The sequence below is a fragment of the Pan paniscus genome, chromosome 17 (genome assembly GCF_029289425.2).
Source record: "Pan paniscus chromosome 17, NHGRI_mPanPan1-v2.0_pri, whole genome shotgun sequence".
Lineage (NCBI taxonomy): Eukaryota > Metazoa > Chordata > Mammalia > Primates > Hominidae > Pan > Pan paniscus.
In genome coordinates this window covers 70,227,917-70,250,023 of record NC_073266.2, presented here as the reverse complement: position 1 = coordinate 70,250,023, position 22,107 = coordinate 70,227,917, and the positions used below count along the sequence as shown (strand labels likewise).

The window sequence follows — 22,107 nt, the reverse complement described above, 5'->3', positions numbered from 1 at the left end:
CCATCCAGGTGAGGGCAGGTCAGGAGTCTCTGAGAGTTCCTCAAAAAGAAGAAATGGACAGATGCGTCTGAACAATTGGGAGGACATTTATTATTGCAAAAACCGCCATTACTTTTGCACCAATCGAATAGGCAGATGATGAAGACTTAAGTATGTTAAAGCTATGAAAACAAAGCACAAGATAATTATGAAGTCTGGAGTGGGGGTTGGGAGAGTGGAAATTATACTACATAAATAATAACCATAGTATGTTCTAACTCAGTAGTGAGAACACTGAATATTGATCTAACCAAATTAAGATATAACTTTACTGGGAGTCTGAGGATGAGAAGAAGGAGTATTGAGGGTGGAGGTGAATGGTGAAAGGTAGGAAAGGAAGCCATCTCTATCTCTGCCACAGATGGAAGTTAGCAGATAAAGCCTAAGCTGGAAAAAAGTTTAAAAAGGAACAATATAAGCATGTTCCTTAGAGATATAGAGCACAATTCCCTAATAAACTTGTATTGAAATTCAAAGTGGTTCCTTTTGGGAGGGGGAGTAGACTGGAGGTGGAACAGCAAGGGAATGATGTTTTGTAGCAAGCCTTTTAGAATTCTAGAGCTCTTTAATCCATGTGCACCCACAACTGTCATAGACATGAATGCAATGTGCATTTTACCTACTTTATTTTATTTACTTATTTATTTATTTTATAAATTTTTTTGAGGCAGAGTCTTACTCTGTGGCCCAGCCTGGAATGCAGTGATGCAATCTCGGCTCACTGCAACCTCCACCTCCCAGGTTCAAGTGATGCTCCTGCCTCAGCCTCCCAAGTAGCTGGGATTCAGGTGCCTGCCACCATGCCCGGCTAATCTTTGTATTTTTCATAGAGATAGGGTTTCACCATGTTGGCCAGGCTGGTCTGGAACTCCCGGCCTCTGGTGATCCACCTGCCTCGGCATCCTAAAGTGTTCAGATTACAGGCATGAGCCACTGTGCCTGGCCATTTACTTACTTTAAAAAAGTGATTTGGGGTACCTCTGTAACCAAGAGACCATCATCTTTAGAGAAAAATTAGGGGGCTTAAGGGGCATGAAAGAGGAGAAATGTTGTGATATGTGCCTTAGTGAAGTCCTCCTCACTGTGCCTTAGGAAAAAGGCCCGTTGTACATTGGAAGATAAATCAGATTATCTCTTTCTAGGTAAGATATTATCTAGGAGTTAAAAGTTGGCTTCACACAAGTCGGATTTGTCTTCATAAAACCCAGTGCCTAGTTGATAAAGTCAAATCTGACCTGATAGTTTATATTTGGAACAAACAGAACTGTAACCCCTCACTGTCCTGTTAGGCACAGTCAAAGTTTGCTTATAATATCATTATTTTGAGAATTTTTTGAGCTTGAAGGGAAAACATAAGGAACAGCCCAACATTAAATTACTCACTTGAATGACTTTCCAAATTGAAATCACAAAGATTGCAAGTATAGAGTTGTAACTACACAGGAATCCATTGGAAATAATTTCAGATTCGAACATTGCCATACGGTCCTGTTGATTTCAATGGAAACGACTTACTCATGTGGATAATACTACGCAGATGGGCACTGAGGCCCTCTGCTAAGGCCTTCTCTGCCCCAGCCCACCTCTCAAACCCAGACTTTTCCTACATTATCTGTAGGGATCATACACTGCACATCTTTTTAAGGGGATGGGGAGGAACTGAGGTTGGAATGGTACACACGCACATAACAGCAGGTTTCCTTCAGACAAGAGGGCTTCGGCCGGGAAGACAATGTGATTCTTCTATAAGATGGTTATCTGCAAGGAGGATGAACTCATTTGCCAGAGTCTGTTGTGAACATTCTCCCAGCCAATGACACAAGGAGTAGGAAACAGCAGCATGTTAAGAAATCCCGAGGAAGGGGTCCCATGTGCACCTAGTACATCAAACAGACTTGTACCTGCAAGTACAGAATTGGTAACCACACAGGAAGTGCTGTGTGTCACAAGTTAAATGGTCATACAAATTATTTTCATAATTAGAACACACCTTTCCTTAAATTTCTCACCTTTCATCTCCCCTTCATTCACCTAAAGTCTAGATCCTCCCTAGATAGAAAACAAAGGTTGTTGTCCAAGACTGCTTCCATTGAGATTTAAAAACAGTGTGCCACACAGCTTCCTGGTGGTGTATACTGGGTACTCCGCGGGTTCAGAGGTATCATGTGCCAGTATTTCTAGGTCTGAGAGACTCTCACTTCTCTAGGAGGCCCCTCCCATCCTGTGTGATAGCACTTCCGGATCTTAACTAGCTAACACCACGGCCATGTTAGCACATGCTCATCTGCATATATCAAATTCTGGATCTACATTCCAAACCAGAAAATAATTTCAAAAATTTAACAACAAATGAGCATAGAGTGCTCATAGTACTCAAGTAAAACCCCCTTTGTTAGTTTTAGATAAGAGCTACTTGAAAATTAGTTCTATTTCATCATTTTGAAAGTCAGTTCCATATGGATGATGGAGCTCTACAGATCTCTATTGAGCCATGCTTGCCTCTCGGCCTAGGAAATACACTGGTCAGCTGACTGGCTGCAGTAGCAGGAATATGTTTCTAATGGTTCCTGGCACCAGGGTCTCTGCTCCAGCTGCCTGCACCACCGTATCATACCTAGCCTGCTGGGGTCACTTTTTGGTCCCTCCCTTCTCCACATCAAGCAGGAGAGTCATCTTAAAATAGAATTCAGAGCTTGCCGTTCCTCTTCTTCTAACTTTCTGGGTCTTCTTGTTGCAGGGACCCCCAAATCCTGGCTGTGAACTGCCAGGGGTTCATGAGGCTCCAGGCACCCACTCCTTATCCCATGCCCTGCCGGGACTTGCTCACTGTATCCTAGCCACAGTGACCTCCATCCCAGCCCTTGAACTCACCACTCTGCCTACCTGGAGTGTTATTCTCCAGTCGGTACCTGGCTAACTCCTACTCATCCTCTGGTTTCAGCTTAAATATGATTTCCTCTGAGAAAACTTTTCTGACAGACCCCACATCAAAAGCTGGGCCTCTTCTCAAGATAATTCTCTCTAATGATATGCTGCACTGTATTTTTTAATAATTTGCAGTGATCTTTTTTTTTGTTCCTTAGATTAATATTGATCTCCCCCGCTGGACCATAAGTGCCATGAGGATGGTCTCTGTTTCTTTATTTTGCTGCTCTACACTCAGTACCTAACAGAGTGCCTGGTATAGCTCAGGGCCCAGTAATAATTCACTGAACGAATGGACGTGTGGATAACCTCCCTGTCGGAGCCCTCACCCTTCCTGAGAGTGGACTCAACGCTTTATTCTCTCAACACTCACTTTGCATTTATTGGATACCCTGCAGGTTTTTAATGTTGATTTTTTTTCTTTTTCTTTCCAAGAAGGTGTTGGCAATAGTTTGAATATACTGTCATCCCCCAAATTATATCCTCCTGGAACCTCAGACTGTGACGTTATTTAGAGATAGGGTCTTCACAGACATAATTAAGGATCTCAGGATGAAATCATCCTGTGTTTAGGGTAGGCCCTAAATCCAATGACTAGTGTACCTGTAGGAGGAAGAAAGGACACAGAGACACACAGACATGCAGGGAAGAAGGCCACAGAGGCAGAGGTTGGAGTGATGCAGCTACAAGCCAAGGAGTCCTAAGGGTGGCTGGGGCCATCAGGAGCTGTAAGAGACAAGGAGGGATTCTTCCCTGAGTTTTCAGAGGGAAAATGGACCTGCTGACATCTTGATTTCACACTTGAGGTCTCCACAGCTGTGAGAGAATACATTTCTCTTGTTTTAAGCCATCCAGTTTGTGAAATGCCTTAAAAGACCAATACAAGTGTCCTAAAAGGAATGCTATTTTTCTTTAACCTTTAGGACTTGCCTTCACAAAGTTACCGAAGGAGAAACTGACACAGAGATGAGGGCCCATATTTAATAAACATTGTCTATAAACGCCTAGAGAATGGTAGAAACAGAATCTTGGAATTACATGGGACATTATAGATAATTTTGTTCAACGTCTCTGCGATATAAGCAGCCTCTGCAGAGCATCCCTTCTAGATTATTCTCTGGCCTCCAGTAGACGACAGGAAGCTCACTATCCCACAGAGCCACACAGAGGCAGGGCTTTTAAGGAAAACAGCCTACGTGCCATGTAACTAAGAGCAGACCATTAGACTAGCCCTCTCTATATTGTTGCAGCTACCACGTGCTTTCAGAGCTTCAAAGAAATAAGGCAGCTTCAAAGAAATAAGGCAACTTCAAAGGGTGGCAATGCTGTGGTCTAAATGCAGACAAAACCTTGCCCTGTCATCCTTAAACCAAATTTGATTTTTGCAAGGAAAAAAATAGAAATACTATTCACTGACATAATTTTATTCAATTATCTCTGCCCAAATACCTGTGGCACCTGAAGAATAGAATGAATTTTCATACTTGTGACCAATACCCCAGTCAAATTAAATCAAATCAACTAAGATTTTTTTTAGCACCTTCTTACTTTCTGATAAATGTCTTACTGAAGCAAAACACTTACCTAGAAAAGTAAGCTTGCCATAGCATACAGCTCAATAAATCTTGCCAAAGTGAGCCAGCTGTACGGCCAACATTCAGATGACAAAGAGAAACTTCTGTGTATCCAGAAGGCCCGCTCATGCCTCCTTGCAGTCATTGATAATCCCAATGGCAGCTAATCTCCTGAGCTGTCACTCATTAGATTAACTGTGCTGAGGTTTTGGTTTCAGGCGTTTGGTTTTTTGTTCTTTTGTGTGTGAGGTAAAATAGACATACTATAAAATTTACAATTTTAACCATTTTTAAATGTATCTTTCAGTGGCACTAAAAGTTCTGCCTGTTTTTGAATTTGATGTATGTGGACTCATGCAGAATGTACTTTTGGGTACTGCTTCTTTGATTTGGCATCCATTTACATCATCTCATGTTTCTGCAAAGACAGTTAAATAAATATGTCTTTTAAGTATTTTATCTGTGGAAGAACAGCACCAGCGAAACCCTAAGATGGGTGGTATTCTGGGTTAAAAGTCCGCTGGAGACATGTAATATGTTTGTCCACTACATATAAAGGTAGTTTTGAGGCTCTCAAAGTTCTCCCTTAGAGATCACCTGTACTCTCTGGATGACGGTTCACTGCTTGTGTTTTCTGAGCATCTGAATGTTAGTATCTGCCGCCACAGTGAGAAGCATTGTGGCTGAACACTGGGCTGGGGGTAGCAGAAGCCCATAAAGAATGAGCTTCCTTTTTTTGGAAAAAAAAAAAAAAAGAAATTTGGAAATTCTCTTAATTTAGAAAGAGGTAAGGAGTGGCCCGAGCCTCAAGTACTATCACTATGCCTGTTAAATGAATGATAAGCTACCCTATAAACCTGAGCTGCTGATTTATAATGCATGCTGTTTTAAAGGTTATATGACCTACAGTTTAATGACCTAAAATAAAACATTTTTATTTAGCTTTATGGGCCTTGTTCTACTAAATATCACATTCCCCTCTGCACCAAAGGTTGTGGAATAGTCTCTTCCTCATCCTGTTTACAAATCTAGACAACTCTCGGTCAATCTGCAGAAGCTCAGTGGACTTCTGTTCCCAGGAGCCCTCTTGCGGTCAGTTCTCAGCAGGGAGAGGATTCATTCATGTGGTCTGATACTTGTTACACTTTACTGGACTCAGATGAATAGGCAGATCATACTTGGCAGGCAGGAGGGGCGAGGGAAGTAGTATAATATTTGGGTTCTCGGTCACTTGTTATTCCATTTAGCCTCCCATCTGTGAGCCCATCCTCTTCCTTGTTTTTAATGCCTCAGGGCCATCTTTAAAGAACAATCAAAAAGTGCAAATTTTAGAACAGTTTCAAGATGAAAAAATGGTTACCTATCACTGAAACAGTAGAATGCTCAGAGAAACTGAAGGAAAGTCAAATCATATGCATAAACAAGGAGGACTACAGGGAGCTAGGACATAGTGTTTATGAGGCTCATGGAGTTAAATGGAAGATGCTGATATTTTTCCACGACAGTCCAGTATAAAATCCTATCTTCATCCCTCTTCCAGGTGAAGCCTTTTCTTGACAACCACATCATCTGTATGGTCATGGGTAATTGTATGGTGTTCTTAATTAGGCATCAGACTTACTTATATTCACCATCCATCACACAAAAGACCATGCCAAGTACAAGAGTCAGAACCTCAATCACAAGCCACATGTAAGAATACCAAGGTTTCAACAAGCAGAGCAGCTGCCACAGTCACATCCCTTTATGTCTTCAAGAGCTTCCTCCCCTGCCCACCAGTGAAGTCAAAGGCCCTCCTCTTCCCTTTACTGTCCGTCATGGGTTGACAAGTGAGTAAGAGGACAGTTTCAGAATTGTGTTGCCCAGAAAAGCCCTGCTATCAGGGAACAATCCTGCGATTTTCTGTTGCCCAGAAAACCACCAACGTGCCAGATTACTTGTTTCATACGCAAAGAAGGAAAGAAAAGAGGAGCCCCCTGGGATCTCGCTGCTCTGCAGCAGTCAGACATAGCCTGCGGGTATGGGGCAGGCAGGCCAGGGCCTTGCAAGGGCCCCTGCAGAGGAATGAGTCAGAAAACAGTAAACTGAGAGCAGCTGAACACTGCAGTGGCTCCCAAGGTCTGAGCAGGGATCATAGAGTTGAAGAGCAAGAAAGGATTCCTTCTTTTTACAGATGAGGAAACAGAGGCACTGAAGGGTAAGTTGTATGCTGAGATCACAGACCTGGTTAGGGCCAGGGCTAGAAGGAGAACTCAGATAGCCTGAATTCTAAGCCAGAACTCCTTCTCCTGCATGTATGAACTAATCCAGAAAAGACAGCTCCTTCAAGAAGGAATCAGTATGGAATGTCAGTGGGTGACAGGGGTGGGAGGAGGATGGTAGACTGATGACACATTAAGGCTCTGTATGAATGGCCAAGAACCCTAAGCACAGCCAACATACTGGCCTAACCCAATTCACTTTTAGGAGTGCTGTTTTAGTTGGGGCTAAAGGACTGCAGGGGTTCCCAGCAGCCCTCGAAAGTGAGCCTCAGAAAAAATGTAGTGCTGGCCGGGCGTGGTGGCACACTCCTGTAATCCCAGCATGTTGGGAGGCTGAGGCAGGCAGATGACTTGAGGTAAGGAGCTTGAGACCAGCCTGGCCAACATGGTAAAACCCTGTCTCTACTAAAAATATATTTAAAAAATTAGCTGGGTGTGGTGGCAGGTGCCTGTAATTTCAGCTACTCAAGAGGCTGAGGCACAAGAATCACTTGACCCCAGGAGGTGGAGGTTGCAGTGAGCTGAGATCATGCCTTGGCACTCCAGCCTGGGCAATAAAGTGACACTTGGTCTCAAAAACAACAATAAAAAAAAAGAAAAGAAAAAATGTAGTTTTTTTAAATTTTTTATGCAGGATTGTTCCCTGATAGCAGATATATATTTTATATATATATGATAAAAATGTTTTCTGAGTAATTCTAATCCACAGTGAGTTTTGAGAATCATTGGTATAACCCAACGAGATTCTTTAGAAATAACAAAATAAACCTAAGGAGATTGAGGGACTTTCTGTAATTGCTTTTGTAGATGTAGCAAAGAGAGGCTAGAATCCAGTACTCCTAACTGCTAGTCCAATAATCCTTCCATTATCCAGCATTTCCTCCTATGTAGCGGTCATATCTTAGATGGAATAAGGAATTCAATGTGGATAAGATACATACTCCTTGGAGAGAAGCTGGAACTGTCCAACTTCTAGAGCAAACCAACAGAAAACTAAACAAACAAATTAGTAAGTTCATTTTGACTATCAAAGACAACATCTTTTATATCCGTAACATTTCTCTTTTAAATAAATGGAATCTCAAAGTAAATTGTCAGAGAGAGAGAGAGGATAGAATTATCAGTATATTAGTATCAACTTGGAAGAATCCTTAATTAACATGCAATCATTGAATCCTTTTAATGGAATACTCAGAACCTAATAGTCAGTAATCCAACATTAGGATTAGGGATGAGTGTGCCTATAAATAATCAGAATTCAAATGGATGAGATGCTTATCCAAATTATTTCAGCCTCTCAACTCACTCACTCATCCTTCAGATAATGTTCTTGTTCCCAATATAGCAGTTCCTTCCCAGTTCAGTATGCCCTTCTACCTATGTTCTGTGTTTCTTTCTTTTTATAACATTACAGCATTTAAAAAGTATTACAGAGCTAACTTCAAAAGTTCTACTACCCTAAATAAATTGCTTCATTCTTTCCTGCTCTCTTGTTGCTTTGTCTGTTTGGCTGAGTTTTATATGATCATTAACACAATGTTCATCGAAATTTTCAAATAATGCAATGCACTCAAAGTCTGGCCCCAAAGTGTATTTGCTATGAAAATGTATTTGCTATGAAAGTTTGCAGTGGCTCTGAGAGGATTTTAATGCAATTATCATTGCCATGGACCCTGTGGTCAGATAGACTGGTTCAGCATCTTTGTTCTGCTTCTTACTAGTAGTGTGTACTTAACATTGCCACCTGGTAAGTAGGTTAGCGATAGTCATAGCATTTGTCATATAAGGCTGTTGCAAGGATTAAATAAGATTCATATAAAGTACTTAGGGCTGTGCCAGGAACATAGCAGTAGTTTAGAGGTAGTATTTAAATAGACTATAAGTCCCCAGATGATAGTTTGTAGTCCTAAAACAGAACCCAGGCAATTATATCTTCATAAGACCTGCTTATTTACTCAGTGTTTTCATCTTCCTTTCTGTGCAAAACTTGTACTTTTGGTCTGCCCTGACACAGAGTGTGTTTTGATTATGCGCATCTGGCCGGCAAGAACCAAGTGCTTCCCTGTATCACACTTAGCACAGTGCCACATGTAATTATAGGCTTAACACTTCCCTTCTGATGATAATGATGATGACAGTAACAGCACCATTGATAATGGCTAAGAGATGACAAATAACCTGAAATTCAAAACTTGCCTAAGGAGGGGCCCCCTCTCCTTAACTCTGGGCTGAACACAATAAAAATGATCATCTCAATCACGGATGCAATTAAGCACTTCCCTGCTGGAAGCTGAAACTAAAGGATCCAAGTGCATGGGGGCTGCCCTGTATCTCATGCCTTCCTCATGCTGCCGGCTGTGCTTCAAAACATTAAGAGGCCATCAAGCACCCCAGACCCCAAGTGGCACCAGGTGGCCAGGGTGGTCTCTTGAAGCTTTGTCCTTTTCTGCTTTCTGTTTTCTTGTTCTCTCTCCTCTGCTCTCTCTTCCTTGTAGAATTAAAGTTCAGTTTTGAACAGGTCGCTGGTTCCCATGGTTTTCAGAGCTTCCTGAACTCTCTGACTGTGATATTAGCCCTGCAGTCTTGTTTTGAACAGTCTGCATTGTGAGTCCATGTAAGCAGAAGTTAAACATTGTCCTTTTTCCCTTGGCTAGTTTATAATGGCATCAGAATATAATAAATGAAAGACATGCTATGCGAGAGAAAAGAACTGACCTAGAGAAGCTGAAAGAATTGAACATCAACTTGGACAAGTCCCTCGACACTCCTTCCACTGACAGGGCTTTCAGAAATTTCCCAGCTAGGCACTAAAGTGGTTTTGTATCCCAAATGGCCTCTCTCTACCAATTAGGAAAATTAATTCAAAAGTAAAAAAGATGGAATAGAGTGAGCTCTGATTCCCTTAGAGGACAACTGTAAATAATGAGAGGCTGAATGAAGAACAGCAACAGAAATATGAAGCTTCAGGTGAGACACAAGGAGGGGACACAGGGGCAGAGCTCTCCTTTGCTCAGCAACTCTACACACTCAGACCTTTTAAACATATCCATCTTCAGCTCTCCCTCTGCCTTTGCCAGTCAATTTGCTTCCAGGTTTGAGGCAGACCAATTAGGATATCAATTGGTGTATGAATGAAAGGCAACACTTGTAACTATGTAATGTTGGATAATGAAAATTAAGAATGCCAACATGAGTGTTTCAGAAAATCAAGCTTCTCAATGTGACTTGACTATTTGCTATGTACTGTTGATGCTAGTCCCAGCTCTAAATACTGTGAAATACTCAGGATACTTAGTATTTCAAGATTCTTGCATGGAATATGGTGAGAATTCTATCTGCTTTGAGATCAGTCACACCTGGTTTGCAATAGACTCACTTTTCTCATCTGTAAAATGGTATAACATATATCTCATAGGGTTATGGTAAAGATTGAGTAGCTAATGCATGTAAATTGCTACTATAGTGCTAGCATCAAATCAGGTATTTTACAAATGGTTGCTAGCGATTACAAGTAAAAGTCAAATAATATATTACAATATAAAAATATTATATTACACACATATAGTGGTGTGCTTAATATTGTTACCTAACAGGCTCATTTTAAAAATTAAGTAAGTGGAGGCTGGGCGCAATGCCTCACACCTGTAATCCTAGCACTTTGGGAGGCCTAGGCAGGTGGATCACGAGGTCAAGAGATCAAGGCCATCCTGGCCAACATGGTGAAACCCCGTCTCTACTAAAAATACAATAATTAGCTGGGTGTGGTGGTGTGTGCCTGTAGTCCCAGCTACTCAGGAGGCTGAGGCAGGAGAATTGCTTGAACCAGGAGGCAGAGGTGGCAGTGAGCCAAGGTCACACCACTGCACTCCAGCCTGGTGACAGAGTGAGACTCCGTCTCAAAAAAAAAAAAAAAAAATTAAGTAAGTGGGAAACTATTTTACCTTGATGCTTTTATAGTCCACTGAGCAGAGCAGTCAAATGTACACATATAAAGTGGTTTGTTCTAGTTGGAGATACAGAAAAGTCAGGGATTGTACAGAAACGTCAGGCATTGTTAGCAAAGCAGGTATCAAAAAAAAGTCAGCAGGTGAGACACATGCCATGCTATTACCACAAGGGACCACAAAGATGACATCTTTCCCCATGCCTATTTTTACTGGGTCAGAAGAACAAAGTGAGAATGTAGTGGGGTAGTGGCACTTCCATCCTCTCCTAAATAATGGCAGCAAAATCAAAGGGGCTATGGTTTTAAGAGCTGTTCATTTCCTTCCCCAACATCTAAGTCTGTTGGCAACTGAAAGTCTGAGAGCACACCAACAGCCTTGGCAAGTCAAGAACAAACTTCAAAAACTAGAGGTCAGACTCTATGATAGATTTGTAATGAATTCATTATTAATTCATTTATCATGCAAAAACAGTTTATTGAGGTCCTTCTGTGTGTCAGGCCATGTGCTCAGCATTGAGCATATAGCAGTGAAATAGACAAGGCCTCATTAGCCAGGGTTGGTGGTGGATGCCTGTAATACCAGCTACATGGGAGGCTGAGGCAGGAGAATCACTTGAACCCGGGAGGCAGAGGTTGCGGTGAGCCAAGATTGCGCCATTGCACTCCAGCCTGGGCAACAAGAGTGAAATTCCATCTCCCAATAAAAAAACAAATAAATAAACAAGGTCTCATCCTTATATCTTTATCATCCAATAAGGAGACAGAATAAACAAATAAATAAATAAATAGGTCTGTAGGATAATAGTAACCATCATGGAAAAGGAATATAAAGTCGCAGTGTAAAATGACTGGCATATAGATAGTCATACAATCAACTCTTTGGCTTTCATGTGCTCATCAGCCGGATAAAGTTATTGTTTTGGAAACCAAAGATTATCTCCAAACCTATCACATAAAATCTCCTAGAGACCAACTCTCTCCTCTGTAAGCCTTAATTCCCAGTCAGCATCCTGTCTCCTCTCCTTCCACCATTGATGTGTATGTCAGAGGCAAAATAGGGAAAGTGCTTCTGGAAATACAATAACGTTATTTCTAAGATCCCTTAAAGCAGCCCCTGTGATGGGCCCTAGTTTTCTACTTTTGACCTGTTCTTTATACTACTCTATTAACCTGAGCCATTCTAATTTTAAATCTCTTACAAAAATTCCCTTTGGGATTTATGTTATTAAATACCTTTTAACCACTTTTTTTGTTTGCTGAGAGAAATACTTCCTTATTACAGAAAGTTTGAAAAATACAGTAAAATATGAAGAAATGTTTAAAAATTAAAATCACAATCCCATCAACCAGAAGGACTATAGTGAACATTTTGGTGTCTTCCCCTCATGTTTTGGTGGATGTCACATGCACATGTGCACATACATACACACACACATCAACAGGCACATGCAAGTGTGCACACACTTGCAAGCACACATACAAATTCACACTGCACATTCTGTTTTTTTATCCTAAATTTTCTATCACATTACATCATTCATATATTTCTATCTTATTTTAATTTGTTTTTAGAGACAAGATCTCACTCTGTCACCCAAGCTGGAGAGCAGTGACACGAGCATAGCTCACTGCAGCTCATCATGAGTATATTTTCATGTACAATAAAATTATTTGGTGATAATTTAATAGCTGCATGATATTCTGTCTTACGATTATACTGCACTTTAATCAGCCATTTCCATATGGATGGCAATATAGGATATTTCCCATTTTTTCAGTTAAAAATGCAGGTGCAATAAGCATCTTTGTAAATATATCCTTACGCATATCTCTAATGATGTCCTTAGAGAAACACTGGATCAAGGTGGAGGATAGCAAACACTTTTAAGACCTTTTAAAAATTGCCAAATTGATTTCCAAAAATCTGGCTGGTGGGCAATCCCACCACCAGGGTCTGAGAATGCCTATTCCTCCACATTCTCAGGACAACAAATGCATTGTTCCTTTTTAATTCTGTAATCCCAACAGTTTAGAAAAATCTATCTCACTGCTATGAAAAATCTTATTAATTTGCTTATTCACTGCATTGAAAATATTTCTTACTATACATTATCCATTTATACAGTTTCTTTCCTGTGAATAGTCAAATTCATATAATTTCCCCATTTTTCTAATGGTTTTGAAGTCCATTTTTAAATTCATTTTATAGTAATTTTGCTGCATAATGATTCCTCCAGTAACTTAGTAGTTGTATTAATCTTTAACATATATTTGACTAGAACTGATAAGAGATTTCAAAATAAAATAGCATACATTCTGTGAAAGCATCTGGTGTTGGGAGATTCAAAGATCCCCACCACTGGAATTAAATCGAAGAGCACACAAGGCCAGGACACACAGGTCAAGTTCCTTCCAGCGGTCACTGGGAGATGTCACTGCTGACTGACATGAGCCTCTTGGCCCTTCTGTACCCTATAGATTTGGAGCCATGCCCCTGTGATGGGCCCTTGTTTTCTACCATTGACCTCTTCTTGATACTACTCTATTATCCTAATGTGTTCTAATTTTTAATATAACCTTTTCAAAATGTTTAAAGCCAGATGGTTATTTTGGAATTAGACAGTCAGTCTTTCTAGACTACGAGTAGCATGATGTGTTAGAACATGAGCTTGGAATTGAACAGGTATCAAATATGGATTATACAATCTACCTACATTTTAATAGTCCCAGCATATATCACCTTGAACTCATTATTTATACTCTCTGAGGATGAGTTTTCTCTCCTATAAAATGGAGATAATTACAGGTATCTTGCAATCCAGGTGCCCCTCCCTGTTTCACAACAGCAAAGTACCTTGCAGGGGTTGTTGTGAAAGATAAGGATGGAGATAGCGAAAAAGAAGAGAACAGATTGCCAGAAATAAACTGAACCCTAAATGCATATTAATTATTGTTCCGTACTTGACTTCCTAACAGTATAAATACCAGTGGACAAGGGGATCATCTTTGGTACTAAGCTATGCAGATTTTTATTCTACCAGAAAGGGCTCCCAGGCCAGGGTTCTTGGCCTACTTAACCCAGGATCCTTTTTCTTTAGCTTAAACAAGAACTTAACTACATTGTAGATTTGGTATAATTTTGTTGCAACATAGCATTTTACCAGATTTGTTTTTTCTCTTGTATTTTTCTTTCCTGTTAGTTTTTGGGTAGCTCATCTAAGGACTGAGCTACACAAAGCCTCAGATTTGGTGAGCACAGCCTTGTGGTGAGAGACTATTCATGGCTGAGACTCAGAGCCTTTCGCAGGGACAGGTGCACCACTGCTACAGCATCTCTTTGTTGATAGATTCCCCAGTTGCCCTGCAGGACTTTAATGCAAATGAACTTCACCATCCTTTGCCTTTGGCCTCTGTTATTGGATGTGGTCCTATCTACTAGAGTTCTGGTTCTGGGTTAGGGTTTTCCAATTATCATTATAATTTTTTTTTTTTTTTTGAGACAGAGTCTCACTCTATTGCCCAGGCTGGAGTGCAGTGGTGCAATCTGGGCTCACTGCAAGCTCCGCCTCCTGGGTTCACACCATTCTCCTGCCTCAGCCTCCCAAGTAGCTGGGACTACAGGCACCCGCCACCATGCCTGGCTAACTTTTTTGTGTTGTTAGTAGAGACGGGGTTTCACTGTGTTAGCCAGGATGGTCTCGATCTCCTGACCTCGTGATCCATCCATCTCGGCCTCCCAAAGTGCTGGGATTACAGGCGTGAGCCACTGCGCCCAGCCAAAATTTTTTTTCCTGCTTTTTAAATTGACAAATAAAAGTTGTATATGTTTATGGTATACAACATGATGTTTTGGACATATGTATACATAATGGAATGGCTAAATCAAACTAATATATGCACTACTTCACATACTGATTTTTTGTGGTGAAAAGACTTAAAATCTACCCTCTTAGCTATTTTCAACTATATAATACACTTTAACTATAGATACCATATGTACAATAAATGTCTTGAATTTATTTCTCCTATCTAACTGAAATTTTGTATACTTTAACCAATGTCTCCCAAATCCACCCACCTATCCCAGGGTCTGGTAGCCACTATTTTATTCTCTGGTTCTATGAGTTTGTCTTTTTTGATTCCACATAAAAGATAGATTATGTAGTACTTGTCTTGTTGTCCCTGGCTTATCTCCCTTTGTATAATGTCCTTCAGGTTCATCCATGTCACAAATTTCAAGATTTCTTTTTATTTTTAAAGGTTGAATCATTTTCCATTGTGTATAGATACATTTTTTATCACATTCATCCTTTGATGGACACTTAGGTTGATGCCATATCTTGACTATTGTGAATAGCCCTTGAATGAACATGGAACTGCAAATACCTCTTCAACATATTGACTTCATTTCTTTTAGATATATAAGATACATACACAGTAGTGAGATTGTTGGATCATATGATAGTTCTGTTTTTAATTCTGGGGGAATCTCTATATTGTTTTCTATAATGGCTGTATACAGGTTTCCAAATATCCTGAAGCTACAAAAACTTTCCACACAAAATGACATATGTTTTGCCAATTCTAAAATAACTTAGAAAGGTATAATGAAAAAGAAGCCCAGATATTACAAATTTATTTAGTATAACTCACCTAGAAATGGTCAAATCTAGCACCAAAATACAGGGCTCTTGTCTCCCTAGTCAAGCAAATATGCAATAATAATAATAAGTTATACAAGTTTAACATTGAAAAGAGTAGAAATGGGGGAAGTTAGTAAGTATTGTATTTCTCTCCTTATTTTTGTCATTCCTTTCCTGAATCACAGTAAAATAAATGCCCACTTCTCCCATATCCAGTTTACTGAAGGGCATTACTTTCTCTTTTTTGTGCCTTTGCATGTGTGGTTCATGGGACCCTAATCCCTCCAACCCCAGCTTCCCCCTCCCTCCCTCTGCATCATTTCTCTCCTGGTTAACTCTCCCTCTCTTTTATATTTCAGCTTAGATATTACTTCTCCCTGGGACCCTCTCTGATCATGTCCCTTGCCCCATGCTCAGAAAGGAGACACCTTGGGCTCAGGACACCTTGCTCTTATCATTGCACAACTCTCACCACGTTTTAGAGTTTGTTTACAGTGGGTGAAGTAGTAGAGCGTGAGCACCTTTGAGGCAGTGCCTATCATGTTTCATCTCTCCCTTTCCAGTACATAGCATAGCACCTGGTACCATGCTTGGTCATGGTGGGTGCAGAATAGATGAGTAAACAAACGAATCCATATACAAAAGTAAAAAGCATTTTTCGGGCAATGCTTGAACTGAGCTGGTAGCCTCCTGAATTGTTCTTGGTAACAAATGCTCTGCTTTGAGGTGAAGATTAGAATGGAACTTGGAAATAGGAGAAGATAAATGAACAGGATTCAGAAATAGCCTCCCAGAAACAAAATGTCAAAGGAAACAATGTTCACAAATAGCTACCAAGCAATAAGAGAAACCTAGTTACACTTGCAAAATAGGTACAAAATTCCAAAATATTTCCATTGTGCCCTAGGTTTTCATAATAAATATCATTTTCAAGCCTTGGTCTGTGAGATTCCTCTTTTGAGAAAAGCTAGAGGACAATTGTCAACCCACAGCTGTTATCTAAGTGCTGTAGGGACTGACCCAGAAATATCTGGCTGTGCTTAACTACTTGAGCCTAATCTTTGTTTCTAGAGTTCAAAGGTTCAATGAGTTCTTTTTTTTAATAGAATTATCCACTTTGTATTCTTATTATCATTGTTTAGAAATCAACCTCGCTTTATGACCTCTATACATTTCTGAATAACACAGAGGCTCATCGGCTGCTGGGATCAGACGTGATTCCCATTGTGGCCTAATCAACATGTTTCTACAATGCTGTCAGCATCCTAAAATTTAGCAGTCAGCTAATGGGGCATCCTCTCTATCCACAGGTTGCCCAGGTGCCCTACGTTCTTTGTTATCACAATGAATTTGAACATACAGACATAAAATGTCTGGCATGGAGATGAACATTAAACTTCAAAATCTAGGCATCAAATCGTATGACAGATCTATAATGAATGAATTATAAATTCAATGAATGAATTATAAATTCACTTATCATTCAACAAACGTTTTTAAAGTATCTTCTATGAGCTACTCTACCTATTTTTGATGCTTTCCCTGTATTTGTGCCAGGCCGTGGCTTATGCAGACCACTCAGCTCAATGATGTGGTTAAAAACACACAGCGCAGAATGATAAAAGCTAGATCAAGATCTGTGTTTTTAGATCTCTGGTCTACTGCTTTTTCTACTGGACACAGTCCAAAGAACCCCTGTGCTTCCTCCAGGCCCCATTTTTCTTTTTCAGACCAATTACTTACTTGCAAACATTTGACAGAAACCCCACTCTTTCTGGGTGAAGACTACCAGCATGTATATCAAATGGTCCGCTGTGTCTGCTGACAGAGAAATCTAATAGCCAGAAGTTTTGCACAAGCAGCAACATTTCCTTTTACCCATGTTGGCTTCCTTTCAAACATAGACTCCTGAACACTGTATTCTGAAAGTGCCCACATTTCTAACACTCCTGTAGCCATCCAGCCTCCTTTCTCCATTTTCCCATAAATCTATTTTGGGGTTGCTGCCACCTTTAATTAACCAATCTGAAAACCAGGAATTTTTAGGAATCATATTAGGAGACTCATCTTCATCTGAGCAATCGACAACAATTGTTCACCACTATCCCTAATAGAAAGGCATATATAAAATGTGCTTAGAAAACAGCGAGACAAGCATTTATGTATGGTGTATGAAAACCAAATTTGTTACTTTATAGTCATGCTTTGCATAACATACTTCCTTAAGGGAATCCTAAGAGATAATGCCAGAGACGCAGCTGTAGACACAATCCCAGGATGATCTCACCAACTGGGAACCAAGTGCCCCAAAGCTTCATATTAAGATGCATGAAGGGTACCAGAGGCATGATTAGCCATACCTTAGGGCCAGAACGTAAATGGCCAGGCTGCAACATAGCCTCCAGCTCAAAGAAATGACATAAGGGAGGCTAAATGAAAAGGATTGAAAGCAAATCCTCAAAAGTCTCCTCCACCCATACAAAGATACAAAAGCTGAAAAGGCATCAGTTAAACCAAGAAGGCATGCCCGCTGGAGCCATCTGAATCCAGAGAATAAGAGGGAACCTTAAGTGCGTGACAAAGGAGAGACAGAGGCCAGCCTGTTTAACACAACTGCAATCCTGACTTGATGGCTGATAGCTGGTGGTTGTTTGTATAACAAGAGGGCACATCATTTATTTCATTTGCAATTTGGGCTTCAGAAATACAGTGCTTCAAACAAAGCTCGTGCTCTTCAGTGGAAGCCTTCAATCACCATCTTTAATAAAATAGAAACTTTCAGGATAGGAGGAGGACATCTTTCATAAATTTTGAATATAATTGAAAACAGTCTGTATATAATTTCCTTTAAAAAATTACCATGTGTGCAAAAATTACAGTGATTGCTTTTGAAAGCCTTAAATATTTATTTGTTAAGTCAGGACCCCAATTTGTAAATAAATGAATTACCAGCTGTCACCATCTCTCTCTCTTTTTTTAAAAAACAAATGGACTATCCATGTTGTAAGGGCACAGAGCAGATAATAAGCTGTTCCGTGTAAAAGTAAAATATTTTCCTTCAGTGTTAGATGACAAATAATTATTACATTTGAATTTCATCACATACAAAGGTTGGAAGTTTTATGTGTATGTTGACAGAGATTAATAATATATTACATTTATAAAGCTCTTTCATACCTACAAACTACTTTAGATCTACTTTTATAGAATCATAGAAAGTTAGCATAACAGGGCCCTTAAATAATAAGAAAGTTAGCTAATGATATACAACTACTTAACCTGAGACCTGGCATAAGAATATAAATCTATTTCCCATATAGTGTCTCAATTTCAAGTTTGCATTAGGAAGTGGGAAATGAAGACAAAATCAGATCCCCTGGATTCAGTCACAGATCCCTGGACCCTATGTTGTAATATTCCATCTCTATCCACAATCTAAGCATAGGAAATAGTGAGTGATATCTCTGCTCATTCTTTTATCTGTTAGGTTTTTTTTTTTCCATTTAACTTTGTTTCCTTTAGTTTTAAGTCAACAGTCATGTTACCTGAGCACAGTTTCAAAAAGCAAAAATTCTTTGCAATTATTTTAAGATAACATATTGACCTGACAAGATAAAAAGATAATAGAGGGAGCAGTGTGAAATTAAGGTGCTCAAACCCATGAAATCCAACCCATGCTTACAGACCCATTTCCGTCAACCACCCTCCAGCCTGTATCATTTACTTTTCCTCGCTATTCAAACCTGGCCTTGCCTTGATTTGTATAGAGTCTCAAGAAGAATTAAGAGGCTAAAAAAATAGGGCCATTTTTATACTGGAAATAAATATTAGTAAACAATGTTGTCAAATGTCATAAAGGTAGCCCATAAGATGTTGTCTGAGAAGAGAACGTCAGATTTGACAACTGGAAGGTCATTAATGATATTTGCTAGAATAGACTCAGAAGGACAATGAAGGCATCCAAATATAGGGGATGAAGAAGGAGCCTTTTCCATCTAAGAAGGAAAGAAGAAAGATTGAAGAGGATACAGTAGACAAAATAGAAGTTGGGTCCAAGAGAGGTTTTCATTTTGTTTTTAAGTGGGAGTGTCATATGTAAAATCCACTGGAAAGGAGAGAGATATTCAAAATTCAGAAGATTTTAAAAATTAGAATAATTGATGGAACATTGCAGAAAAGATTATAGTAAGAGTGGTTAGCCTTGAATCAGAGAAAGAAAAACTCTATGATCCTGAAGCAAAGGAAGTAAAGATAGGTGATGATGTAGAGAAGTGTCTATGTTTGGAGTTAGGTAGGTAAAGTATTTACACTCAGAACCTTGATTTTCACTACAAAATAGGCAGAAAGTTAATTTGAAACGAAATCTTATAAGAGTTGTTATGGGAAATAGAAGCCAAAAACGACCAAGGTCTTGTAAATGCATATTCTAATATGGAGGCCCAGGGAAGATGAAGAGAATAAATTTACAGTAGCAAAAATCCAGATAAGCATTTGAATATCTCTGGAAGGCTGGATACAGACCTTAGAAAGTAGGTAATTTGTTTGAATGAAGGATGACAATTTGCAATGTGAATTCCCCACAAGGCCAAGGGAGCTAGAATTTTTAAGATGGGAGTAAGACGGAGACCTAAAGGGGTCCTAACAGTTCTGTACTAGATGGAAAGAAAATTATACTTAAGTTTTGAAATAATGAAGGGAGTCCAGTACTTTCTTGGAGCGATAAGGTAAACAAGCAGAAATATGATAACATTACACATTTGCAAATGAAAAAGGGTGCTGTTACTGATCATGTCAAGAAAAAGGCATAAATAGGACTGACCAAGAGAAAAGTGGGTTGTATAAGAACCATACTCAGGGGTGTATTAAAGATGTTATTGGACTTGTAAACTTCAAGGAACCTGGTCATGAATCTAGTTTTGGGGTGGCTTTCAAAGGAGGTAAGAGGCAAAGTGATATGATGAGCATGGGCTGTATTATAAATGCTCAGTGGATTTGAGAGAGGGACAAGGAGGTTGGTGGACAACTATAACAAGTAGGGTTGGAGGGTGTTATGCTGTGGATAGGTTTATGCAAACCTACCTTCAAAGTCTGAGGAAGCAGGGAGGCCAAAGAAAAGAGGCTGAAGAATCCAGTTTCACAGAAAGAAACATTTCATATTTGTATGAAACATTTCATAGTTGTATATCATGAAAAGAAGCCATGTCTGTGTCTTGAAAGGCAGCAAGACAAGGTGGTGGATCCCTGTGCCATTACCCCCCAGGGCTTATATACCATACAGAATGGGTGTATGTGATTCACAAGAGATGCATAGGACAATTAAAGTATGGTAACATCAAGGTTGTTTTTTACCTAAGGAGAGGATTTATGCTAAGTGTGTGCTGTTACACAAGGAGCAATAATAACTAGAAATCTTAGAGGCCTTCCTGTAACTGGGGTTTATCAGAAGCCAACATGGTGGATTAACATTCAAGATGGAATTGCTTTAGTCTTGGAGAGGGTGTACAACAGCACAGTGAGAACATCAAAGAAGAACGATGCATTGGGCTGAGAAGGTAGAGGATAGGAAGAGGTGACAAAGGTCCAACATAATTAAGATTAAACAAGATTTCTGTGCCTCATGGTAGATAAGGAATAGAAGCATGAACAGCAACCATTCATATGGGCACTGTTTCACGTATACAAATCGATAGGTCTAAAAAGACATAAGCCTCAGAAATATTTATGAGGATCAGCCTCATCTCATCCTTTCTTAGAGAAAACATGAAACCTGGTGTGAAGAGGAAAAATATGTTTGTTATTGCATTTCGTCTTATCATAGTTTACTACAGTATTTACATTTTTATTATACTGTCTATGGGTAGGAAGGAAGGAAACTCCCACAGCTTATGTCTGTATTTCTGTGTACTGATAGTTGTCCCATTGAGCTTACAGGAAAAGAAGCCCCAAGCTATGGCCTTTTAGATCAGTTAATGATAACACAAGCATGTTCCAAGAAGTTATTGCTATCTTTCAGGTTAGGCTCCTGTAGCTAGGATATCAATAAGAAGCACTATTCCTTGTTCAATAAAAAAGAAAAAAGAAATTTCTAACTATATTAGCAAAGTCAAGGTAAAAACACTTGGAAAGATTTTTTAATACAATATACATGTACCTGATTGTATTGAAAAATGGATTTCTGCCATCTATTATATTAGATAAGTCCTTATCAGAAGTCACCATATGTTGCTTAACCAGAAAATTTCCCAAACAATATTAGTCACTGATCGGAGGCTATCACAGATATAATCCACCATGGCCAATGGAATTTACCATGACAATATGTTTGTTATAAAGAGCTTTGTACAGGTTTAATTATTAACTCCCATTGGAGAGCAATAGGAAATTTTGTACTTGCAATGCTAGTCAACCAATATCACGTGCTACTGGGCAATAATACCTTTACTTTAAGGTACACAGCTACTATCTTAACAATTACTCTCTGTCCTGGTGATTCCTAAAGTGCTTTCATTGTGAAAATATTGATCATTTATAAGCCGACTCTGTCAGTTGGCAAAGGAAGAACTTGTCTTCATTTTAAGACAGCAAATATATTTCTCAGTAATCTCATGTAAGAGATTCAACGAATACCTATTGAGTACAAGTGGCAATTGAAAGAAGCAAGCTTATATTCTTGCTCAGGGACAAAATATGTCTATAAAACTATATTAGCCCATATTCAT

General features: G+C 39.5%; 1 protein-coding gene across 3 annotated transcripts in view; it reads right to left on the bottom strand.

Moving 5' to 3' along the window:
• The window catches only part of DCC (DCC netrin 1 receptor), a 1,195,251-nt gene that overhangs the window by 809,857 nt on the left and 363,287 nt on the right, over positions 1 to 22,107 (bottom strand). The gene's annotated exons all lie outside the window — the stretch shown is intronic.